Genomic DNA, 12,348 nt, shown 5'->3' on the forward strand with positions numbered 1-12,348 from the left:
CACCACTTGAGCATATGCACCAGGAGGTTGTCAGCTGCTGTGTGACATTGGCAACCTGCTCAAACCTGTCTGACAAAGCTGAAGCAAAGGTGCATTTGAGGTACACACTTGAAAGATGAGGCCTTTCTGGCTCAGCAGGTCAGGGATACAGAAGAGGACAACAGCAGGAACTGTGGCAAAAGCAATGCTGGGGTCTGCACTTAGGAAAGCAGGATGAAAATGTGCAGAGGGGTAGGGCTGGGTCCTGCTTTCAGTGAGATATGAATATAGTGGAAGTATAGGGAAGACAGATTTGAGAGCCCTTCAAGTTAATTCCAGAGCCTCTTGTTGCATGGAGCAAACTTAAGTCAAAAAGGTCAATTCAGCCTACGTGCAACTACTCTGAAAACAAATAAAGAGTGGAGCAAGATGACACAGAAGTTTGGGGCTATTTTTGTAACACTGTCATTAGTTCTTACATACAGAAAACACCAGAGAATGTCTTCCAAGGTTTGCCACGAAGCAAAACCATCTTTCTGAAGAAAATTCAGCTAACTAGTAAAAAGGATGGAATGAACTTTACATGGCATTTCAACAGCACTGGCCCGTCAGAAGATTACAGACATCACAAAATGTGCATTCTGTGCAATGGCTAGACCACGTACAGCAATAATTACAGCCTGCACTACCCAGGGCTTGTCATTGTCAGAGAGCTTTGCAAACAACAAAAGCATCACCACAAAGATCCTTCCAACAAAATTCTGTCTGGAAAAATATGAAAGAACTTTAAACCCCTGACATGTTCCTCTCAACTTCCTTCTTGACCACATCCCTGTTTACATTTCAGATGGCAAAGTGAGTGTGCCAACTCAAGCCTCTTTGCTCCTGCGGAGTGTAAAAGTTGATGGAAGACCAGCTTTGCTTTAATGCAGTGGAACATTAACTGCCTCATATATCAATTCTATATGAGACCTCTGAACCACACTTGCCAGTGGTTCAAAGGTCTAGCAATGAGAAATGGAGAGCACTGCCTTCTTTTAGGAGATGGAACATCAAAGAAGGCTCTACAGAATTAGCAGTGCTCAGCTGGTATAAGAAACAACATTCTAAGACCATCCACCCCCACCTTCCCAGGAAATATATTTGAGCAGCAACCTGGATCCATAGAATAGAAAAAAACCCTCAACACCCACAAAGAATTTCTGTTGCTTAAGTTCAATCCCACCGCCAGAACTGTCACAATTTCTAGTTTTAAAAAGTAACAACTTAAGGGTGCTGTACCCTCAGTGTAGTATTCTCCTCCCATTAAATATTTTCTTTAGGTATATTAAAGAGCTGTGTTAATTTACTAGTCAAAGGACACTGACAAAGCTGCATGTCAAATCCAACCCTCTAAGCACCAAAGATTCTTGTATTACTGTCTGGTAACTTTAAATTACTAGATATACATTATTTTACGTAGATGGACAAACAAAAGGGAAACATGAGACTTTTACTCACATTGTTATGATTTTTTAAACTAATTATTTTTATTGTTTTAACAGTATTTTTGTGTCACCTTTGCATGTTTGATTGTTCTATCTTACAGACTCTGGCAGTGGAGAAACAAGTAAGTTCATCCAGCATGGCAGGATTTGACCTCAATTCTTCCTCTTTTAGCTGTAAAGGATGCCCACAGAAACATGCCCAGCTACTCACTGCTATTAGAAGTATTCAGCATTTAAATCTGCACTGCTTGTTTCCCTTAATGTCTTAATTTTTGCTGAAAATTTCACTTTTACATCTTAACTTCACTTAATGCACGAAGCAATAATGACTACCAACTAATTTTAGATCTGTACTTAGTAGAAAGTACAGCCAGAATCCATATGATGAAAGTTTATGGAACACCATGTCCCCTGCAGATAACTTAAATCACAACCACTACAGGCTCCTGGAGGCATGCAGTTCTTTGATTTTCCTATCTCTGCTTTGTGGCCAGAGACAAAGTCACTGGACCAAAATAAACCACAGACACCTTCTGCTATTACCATCCTGGGAGCTGCCTGTAGATGACTAGAGGTGCCTCCAGCATCTGACCTCTTCCCCACAGCTGCGGCAGGGCAGCATCTGGGAGTGCAGCACACATTCTGCATGCCCAGGTCCCCTCAGATCTGACACGGAGGTGAGCCAGAGATAAGGGCCATCAGCTCACTGCCACACCTCTTCAGTCATTTGCCTGAAATAGCCTTGGTATCTGTGGCATTCAAAGAGAAGTCTGATGCACGTGCGCGTTCTGGTCTCTCTCTGAACTCACTCATTAGATTTTTTTTTTTTAAGTTGCAGAAAATAAAGACAAAAATGTAAGAACTGTATCAAAGAACAGACAGTACCTGGTAGCAACAAAAATCTTCATTCTTCAAAACCTAACACTAGATTAATAAAGGCTAAAAAAAAATAGAGGGGAAGAAAATAAGAGGAAAAAGAAAGTAAAAGGTTAAACCACCATCCTCAGCTTTCCCCACGATGAAAATACTGCCAGTAAAAGATTAGCAGTTATCAAAATCTGTCTTAAATGAGTATTTCAACTCCAGCCTCTGCTGAGGAAAGGAGGATTTCCCCATCTTTCTTACTTACCTTTATAAAAGACTATTTCACCCAAATATGTAAGAAAACTATTGTGAGGGCTCTTTACACTGTCTCTTCTGGGTGAAACGGAGAGTTGCTCTTTCAAAAGACTTATTTTTCTTTAAAGGCTGTTCTACTTCAGATGGTCTCTGGAAGCTTATCCTATAACTAGACCCTTCTTAAATATAGAGATCACCTTTGATACTTACTTTTTATTCTTTCTAAAAATGCACTTTTAAAAAATGCATCCCAGGTCTCCCAAGACTTTGAAGATTGCTATTGTGCCTCCATTCCCAGTGTAAGGGTGGAGCACAGCTCTGATCTCCTTGGACAGAGATTATCCTTGCTTGGTAGAACTGGTGGTACACTGTGCCTCAGCAAACCCACTGTCCTCCCTCCCCTGTGGCACAGAAATGCCACCATGTCCATGGGTGGGAAGCAAGGCATCCCTCGTACATGTGGCTCCATTCTGAGCTGTCTGACCCCAAAGCTTTCCTTCCCACATGCACAATACACAAAAGGTTTCTAGATCAGCCCTTCAGACTCACAGGACAGGAGCTACCTTGACCACCGGTGCAAAGCCAAGCAGTATGACAAACAGTGATGACTTACGAGATTTAAGGAGAAAATATTTCAGTAAAGGCAACCTGGTGTACTCCAACTAGTGAGTACACCATTATCTCACTCACTTTAGTGAGATAATTTTTAATCCACGTGCTACTCTTCCCCTGTATGCAATGATGACATCCTTTTAGAAGCAAAGCATCACCATGGGAGATGAAAAACTGGACTAGGTGTCAATAACTGGTATTGTTTACCAGGCTTTCAAACAGCATGAAACAAAAGACAAAGGCTGCAGAACACATTACATAAAACCAGTGAGTATTTCTGTTTGGTTGTGGTTTTTTTTTAAATCAAAGGATTTAGTAGATGGCAGAGTTACTGCATTATTGAAAAGCCCATTCCAATCTCAACATTTTTACTGGGAAGTTTTCAAGCTTAATTGCTCTGAACTGTGAACACTGTTCTGCATTTTTTAAACCACTCTTAGCATCCTGCTCTAAAAACCTGTTCCAAGGTCGTGCTTCCTGCTTAAGTCAATGTCATACCGCTTTAAAGGTGTTTCCAAATACCCAAAACTACAGCTTTAGAAATTTAGAGAGATTTTAAGCATAAGGACAGAGAGATGGAGAAAGCACTCAGTAAATGCTCCAAGGGAGCAGGGCAGCTGGGCAAAGGGACAGACCCTTTTGGCCAGTACAGTCTTCCATCCAAACTCTCCTACAGGCAAGTCCTCTACCTCCAAATCACCTATAAACCTTTGGCATTTCTGGTGACACACAACTGAATGTGGGCTCTTGCTCCCTACAGCTTCAGTGACTAGAAAGTGAAAGGATTCCCAAAAAATGTGTGATGTTCCCTGTAGTTCCAGGCAGTTCCTACATGAGAATCAGCTCACAAGACGCTGTCCAGCACTGCATGGCACAATTCATCTCTGGTACTAACCACCAGTTTCTAGAAAGCAAAATTCACTTCAAGCTTTGAACACAGCTTTTGTATTGACAGTAAATGATTAAATTTCACTGTTCTCTGCTGCTTCAATAATGTAAAGGAGAAAAAACCAATTCACTTAATGAGAGCTGAGCCTATATAATTTAATTACTATTGAGGTACTGCATTTGCCATTTAAGAAAAACAGATGTCTCTTGTTTTCACGTCTACTGCAGTTTGACAGAAGTACAAAAATGTTCCAGAAATAACATCTAATTACCAATCTTAATGGCAAGTATGCAGGAACTACAGATTTCCATGTTTTATCATGTCACGGATTTCCCAAATTTGTAACTTGGAATAAAATAAAAGCCCATGATGAAACTAATCAAATAATTTTCTATCTTCTTGTAATCTCCTCCTTCCTCACATGGAATACTTTCAGTAAAACTGATATGCACATTAACTATCACAAGGTATTTATTGATCTCTGCTTAATATGTGCACTGTTGCAAGTGTATTAAAATTGCTTCTTTTAAAATGTAATATTCATATTCAGTACCTTGCACAGCATTTCAGAAAAGCCGATTCCAAAAACATTTGGAAAAACATTTCCAAGTTCCTAACACTCCTTAAAATTGCTCTATTTTTTCAGTATTACAGTCTACTTCTAAAGTTTTGCACCATGACAAGTATTCACCCATGCAAGGCAGGCAGTCACTGAATTCAGATGAAGTTGTTTTGTACTACATCTGTCTAAATACTGGAGATTTATTTTCACAATGTTCTTATACAAGCACAAAATAGTTCAGATGTACAAAAAAATAACAAAAAAGAAATGTCTTGATTAAATTTTTGATCCCCCCTTCAAGTCTGCTTAGAAAAACTAAAATTATTGGCAAAGCCACACTGTATTGCATTGAAAAGCCCCCTCTGGCCACAGCTGTCAGTTTTTACTTTTAGAATCAGGATCTGCCCATGGGCACACAGATAGCTTGTAGCTCATAGGCTCATTAAGTGTCAAGGGCAAATGAAAAAATAACCCATGTAAACCAGTAGGAAATACTAATATAACTTTGGATGCTTAGATTATGCAACTGCACATCAATATTCTAATTAAAAAGAATTTATGGGAAAACATATAAGTTGTGAGTAAAACCAAAAGATCCCTGACCACTGGGTCAGATTATAACAAAATCAGGTATCAAAAAATCTTTATCTGAAGAAACACACTGATGCCCTCCAACACATTTTCTTCATCACACACAACAATCTTGAGATGCACCTTTACTCCTATTCATCCCTGAACAGAAAGCCAGCATCCTTGTCACTCCCTATAACATTCACTTAAGATACATAAAAATAACTTGCAAATCTTTTCTAAAATGCAAGATCCATAGCAGATCTACAGAATTTCCCTTTTCCAGCTGAGGTATTCCAAAATAAAAAAACAACAAAACGTCCAAACCCCTAAATACTAGAAGCTTACGAAGTTTGTGGTTGATTTTAGACTAGCCAGATTTGCCTTGAATTTCAAGTATTCTCAGAAACTCTAGACCTAGTTTTCATCTGTCTTATACCACATACTTATGTAAATCCACTGGTTTTGATGAAGTACTTTTAAGCTGACCACTAATTTAAGAGGAGAGATAGATTGCGCTATTTAAAGAACTTCGTAGTAGATAGTTTACAAGGCTGCCGGGTTTGCTTTTTACCTCCCTTAATGGGAAGCTTTAGAAGTGTTGTCCAAAACAAGCCACAGCCTTCAGCTTAAAAGAAAAACATTCCTGTTGTTTTCATCCCAACCTTAATCAAACTGATTATTGCAAGTCATGGAGAATGTGTCTATTTTTAACCCCATGGGCCACAGTACATACACCTGGAACAAGACTTCAGCCTTAGCAGAAGGGCAGCAAGCCTGGCTACCAGAGGAATCCACTGCAGAAAGCACGGCAGACCATTTCCTGAGGACAGCTCTTCAAAGGTCCGTGGGACCAAGAGCCCTGGAGCTCTTTTGCCTTCCCAGCACAAAATACTTCCAACCCCAGATCCTGACTTTGCTCAGGACAGTGATGAGCAAGGCCTGACAGAAGGCCATGTACATCCTTGTGTTGCTCTAGTTCTGCTGCTGCTGCGCTGGTGCCAGCACATCTTTATCGATGATAACTCACAGGAGGCTCTGGGAGGCAGAGCACAGACAGGCAGCCAGTGTCACCAGCCCTGCAGCAGCATGGCAGCCTCCAGCAGAGAGCCAGCATGCCTACACTGAGGCAGCAGCATCCTCTGGTACAGCAGTAGACTCCAGCAGAGCTAGCCCTCAAATCTCTACACATGGAAGAGACTGAGGAACCGAGAATGCTACTGAAGCCCCTGAAGCAGCCCTGGTAGACTGTCATGTTTAACATCACCACAGGTGAGAAAAGAGAGTTCAACAGGGATCACATGGAAAAATGACTTAAACTATGTTAAGTTGGCTTTGTTTGTTTCATTTTGTCTTTGCAATAAGTCTGTGACTCTTCTTGTCTGAAGACACCACCACTTACTTAGGGGTTTAATGCTGGATTGTTAGTGTGGAGGTGTGGGAAGACAGGGAGAGAGACTGGACAGACTGAAGATTAAAAATGCTGCACATCGTTCTCATATTTCACAAAAGGGCTTGAGCTAATGGTGAAAAAATCCATGATTTATACATTCATTAAAAAAAAAGTAATCACAGTGAAAAGGTCATCTGATTTGCATACTAGATGCTCAAATCAACCACCCTGGTTCTGCAGATCTAAAAGGACAGCAAAGCAGTATGGCTGGCCAGTGAGAGATGAAGATCTCAGTAAAAAATGAGCAATATTTACAAACACAGCCAGCATGCACTTCTGGCATGACAATTAATACGATTTAGGCACAAGATCCTGCTAGAAGATGTGGTTTTGCAGCCCATGGTCCCCTATCCCTCTTCTCCCAGAAGCCATTGCAGTGCAGCTGTGGGACAAGTTCATTCATCCTGCTGATCCACATGAATATCGCTTCTCTGTCACTTCCATGTAAGCCTGCCATGTGATCAGACCAATGCACTGATTCATACTGAGGCTGCAGGACCACTCTAACTAGCACAAAACATGGACCTGGACCTCTGGGGAGAGCTAGAAGAGATGTGGGACTACCGTGTCTCATGGTAATTTAGATCACTTTGTTCCAATGCAGGATTTAGACCTTAGACTTGAGAAGTAACATCGGCCTGAGCTCCTCTGTCATCAGGAAAGATGCACACTGGGTGTGACTCATATGAGGAAAGTTGCACCCTTCAGCCCCTCATCAAAACACCTCTTTCAGCCCACCCCCAGCCCACCCCTCTTTGGTCTTTTGCACAGAACCAAAAACAGAGACCAAACATTAATTTAGCCACCTCATCCACAGCAATGCAAATGCTTCTGCACTAAATTTCCCAATGCACTGGGGTCTGGGAGAGTGAGACACTCCCCCAGAGTAGGGACTGTTACCCAGTAGGACTGTTATCCACAAGCAGGACTGTTATCAGCAAACCCTATTTTAATGCGCATCTGTTTTATGTTTGTCTCTCACTAGCAAGATATGCTTCTCTATTTGGGAACTGCCGATGCTGCTCTGCAATTCTTATACCCTCTAAATAAGGGGAACTGTTACTCTTGAAATGAGGAACTTGGAGCTATCAGTCTTCCAAATTGGCCTTCTAATCTTCCCAGCCATTTTCAATATCCCCCATGACAGCACTCTTTAAGTCTTTCAATCACGGAGATTAAACTTTTTTTTAAGAGCCACAGATAGTGCCTGGAACCTGCACCATCCACCTCGGAGGGCTCTGAGCACCTGATGGTTCAAGTCATAGAACCACTAAAAATTCTGCAGCCTGTAGCAAAAATTTTTTAGAAGACAAACTTTAATTTTAATATTCACTATAGTGAGGAAAACACATTGTGAATGTTTAGTAGGGGCATCAGTTAAAAAGATGAGATATACCATGTTCATCCATAGGCATTGAGAAAGGCAGCAAATAGACTGTGCATAAATGAGAATTAATCCCCCAATCACATTATCCGAATTAACTGGGCACATTCTGAAACAACCTAAAACCATGTGTCTGTCCCATATTGAGTCTTACAGACCCTGCTGTCCCACTGGCATCTCCAGGTCTTTCTAAAGACTTGTCTAATATTATCATTTTGTTAATAAAACAATCATTGTACAATAAAATATTTTTATAAAATATTTTTTGGGGCAAAATTAGCAAATTTAACATAAAGTATGTGATACAAAATGAGCAATGTTATTGACACAGAGTTTGCATTTATGGCATAAAGGTGACCTTCTCCTCTCTCAGTTCATGGGATGGTACACTCAGAACTTAATTATCCTGTGCATGCAGATCTGTGAATGGCTTGCAGAAATTTTAAAATGTAAGACAGCAAGATTCTTACTAAAATAATAATACAGAGATTTTAGAATTCTAACAACAAATAAAAACAAAGACCTACAAACAAAAAAAACCATGTTTGACCTGCAGTGACATTTTGATACTGCCCCTTACCTGGAAAATTCTCTGTATCATAAATATACATGGTTGACAGACATTTTTAAAACACTGATGTAACAGCTTACCAAACTATTTATCTATCTCGGCCCCTTCTACAAAGGTGTAAATGTTTTAGAAGAAGTTATTGCAACTAAAAAACACCTATATAGTCCTTAAGACTTTGCTCATCTGCTAGGCTCACATTCACAATTTTTTAAGTGTTTGCAACAGAAGTCTTTGAGCAGACAGCAAGTAATCTTTAAAAGCAGCCATTTCCAAGACCTTATTTGGTTACCCTACAAAAACTTAAGGTACTTTTTCAAAGTTGATAGTCACTTACAGGAACAAGTATTTGTAGACAGCTTCTTCAGTTTTTTATGTCCTGCGTGATAGATGCGGCTTAAAAAATTAAGAATCTTTGTATATTATTGTTGGGTTTTGTGAGGAACACACAACTCAATACTGTTAGGATTCAATAACTTTTATTTTGGTTTAAATCAGCTGCAATATAAAATCCACAGACACTGAGACAGTGGCCACCTTAAGCCAGGCTTCATTACTGCACCATAACCTGCCCAGCAGACTGGAACAGCCATGTTTTGCTGGGATGTCTCTTGCAAAATTGCTTCCTAAAGCCAGGTGCACCTGGCTTTGCTTCCTTTAAACAGCAAACTCGCTGAAGGCTAACAAAAATCTTCCATTTTAGCCACACTATGCTGGCTTTTTGGCATGCATCTGCAAATTACAGACTTTGTTTCAAAAACTGGAAGGAGGAAATAACTTCCAGATCATTTGCAGCTGTAATAACTGATATAATCACTTTCACTGAGGAAAAAAGATCCATTTTTATAAATCATGACACATATCATTCTTAAATAATTAACTGGCACACAGGCACAACAAGAAGATTCTAATTAAATGAGACTTTGCATGGTCAGAAGTGCAGGTAGTGACACACAGGATAAGCATGAGAGGGATTTCTTTTGCTGTTAATTTCTATTTGAAGTTTCAGTGTGATACAGACTTCATTCCAGTCCTGGTAAACATACTGATCCCATTACACATAGGCAAAAACACCTGCAGTACCTAAAACACTAAATGTGCTACTTGCCCCAAGCTGTTAGAACTACTGCCCTAACATATCACAGCTCTGCATAAATGCACTTCAAGAGGTTAAAATTCCCATCTGTTTCAGTGCTTCTCTCTTCCAGTCAGGAAAGCACTGTGATATTGACCTTCTCCAGCTACCTTCATACACATGAACACTCCCTGCCCACATGTGCTGACCCAGTTTCCACTAATTTCAGCAGTATTTCTGCTCTTGTGTAATACGTACCTTTCAACAGAGACCCCTTCAGAAGCAACCAAACCAACCAAAGCTCCTTTTGCATAACCTACCGAGCAGTTATAAGTTACTGGCTACTGGATGCAGATGACAGACTGATCTGAACCTATGACCTCTGAGGGACCTACACTCCCCCATTAACCGTCCCCTGAGAACCAAGTTGATCAATTTTTTATAAAAGCACATACAAGCACTAAAGCGTAGCAAAGCAAAAAATTGGGGTTATTTGAACAGAAAAGCACATACTGAATTGGAAAGTCAAGATTTTCACTGATGTATTATTTCTACGGTATAAAATGCAAACTTACTGCTTCACAGAAAACACAAGGGGGGGCTTTGTTTTGGTCTTGTTTGAGTTTTTCCCCCTTGAAGAATTCAGACAAGAATCAGCACTGAAAGCTAAATCTATGCAAACATTAATTGGATTTAATGAATGCACAGTGACAAGAATTTGATTTAGGGAAGCACATTCCAAAGAACTTTTAGCATAAAAGATGATGCTAAACAAACACCGTAACAGCTGATGGATGGAGTATTGGTGGTTGATAAAGCCACATACTTGACCCACTGGTACAGTTCACACTTCTGCCAGTAAATAATATTCTTGCAGAGGGTAGTTAGCAAGGTATCAGTGTGTGAGGTATCAATAAGTGAGAGATGTTTCACAGACTGGAAAATACAGACATTAAAAACACCCTGAAAACAGAATTTTAAATGTGTGATTTTTGTTCACCTTTCCCAGCAAGAATTCTTATGCACCAGTTTTTTTGTATGGCTAGGAAGAAATAATTTACTGTGAGGGCAGTGAGGCACTGGAACGGGTTGCCCAGAGAAGCTGCGGGTGTTCCATTCCTGGGAACGTTCAAGGCCAGGCTGGATGCTGCTCTGAGCTTCCCAGTCCAGTGGAAGGTGTCCCTGCCCATGGCAGGGGGTTTGGGACTAGATGGTCTTTAAGTTCCTTCCAACCCAAACCATTCTATGATTTTCCTTTGTAGAAACCTACTTGTGCCAGGTATTCAAGTTTAAGAACCTGTACAACATACCACTGAAAACCTTACAACATAAACACCACTAATAGTTTATGCATCCAATTTCTGCCACAAGGCTTGAAAATGAAATGGCTGCACCACATAGCAATAGTTTTAATAATGAACATGGATATGATCCAAATCCAGGAAAACTCAACAGAGTAACTTCCACAGACTCAGCTATGTATCAAATCTTATGTGCACAACTAGATGACAAAAACCAGAAGAAATGAAGACAGGAAAAAATCTCATGCACACTTAGTATTATGTTACTAATGTTTAAAAGCCATTCACTTGCGGGGAAAAAAAGGAACTTCTTTTTCCTCTTTTCATGTGCTTAAATTAAAAAAATGACCTACTGTAACCTGTGAGCCACCATTAATAAAAGCTCCATGCTGAAAACAACTAAGAGCTTACCCTTTACCCACACAAAATTTTGATACAGGTATACTAAACGCAGACGTCAAAGTCTACTTACATAGATGTTTGGCTTGTATTTGATTGCCAGTTTACTTGTATTTGAATATCAATTTGCAAGCTAATTAGAGAACACTGCTTAGCCCATTACAGGAAAATAGTGCTCCACCATTAACTGCAGTGCTATCTCACTAATTCCTTTAAAGACCGGCTTCAAACACCATCTTCATCTCCATTCAAAACAATTAGTGTACATTTATTTCACATTTTAAACTGCAGCGAATCAAATTTTTAAACACTTTAACAGATTGCACTGCTATTTTGATAGCTTTTATGTTATAAATTGTGCTTTTAGGGATTCTGACTTCCCTATTTAAGAGAATGTTAAACTGGAACTCACAGAGGGCCTTAAATAATTCCTTCTCTCTACAACCTGAGAGGCATATGCCATTAACTTTCAAAACCAAACAAAATCTACTTCTTAAAAGGCAGCACAGTGCACAAAAAAGAGCTGCAGGCAAGCAGACATGATCATAATATTTGCCACTGCTCACAGGTCTGCCAAAACACAGCAGACGGCAAAAAAGAAGGAAAAAAAAAAATCTAAATGGGCCAGTTTCTGAGCTCTGCAGGCAGCTCAGAGGAGGAGGAGATGCACCTGAGCCATGCAGTGCTGCTCCTCTGCCCAGAGCATCAGTGCCTACAGGCAGGCAGGAGCTGCAGCCAGCAGGGCGAGGGATGGCAGCCGTGGGTGGGCAGCACTGGGTGCCCTGGTTCTCCGGGATTATCTGCAGCCAGGCTGGCAGGTTAATGGGATTGCTCACTGTCATCTGCAACCCAGCTAAGAACCGTCAGCACAATTCACTGCTGTGCCTGGGTAGCACTGGGATGCAGCAGCCATAAGGGCAAGGGACGGCAGGGCGCTGATCCTCAGCTGC

General features: G+C 40.5%; 1 protein-coding gene across 1 annotated transcript in view; it reads right to left on the reverse strand.

The window, feature by feature from the left end:
* CDH2 (cadherin 2) overlaps positions 1-12,348 on the reverse strand; it is a 114,237-nt gene that overhangs the window by 80,661 nt on the left and 21,228 nt on the right. The window lies entirely within an intron of this gene.

Source organism: Camarhynchus parvulus, chromosome 2, assembly GCF_901933205.1.
Source record: "Camarhynchus parvulus chromosome 2, STF_HiC, whole genome shotgun sequence".
NCBI classification, from domain to species: Eukaryota; Metazoa; Chordata; class Aves; order Passeriformes; family Thraupidae; genus Camarhynchus; species Camarhynchus parvulus.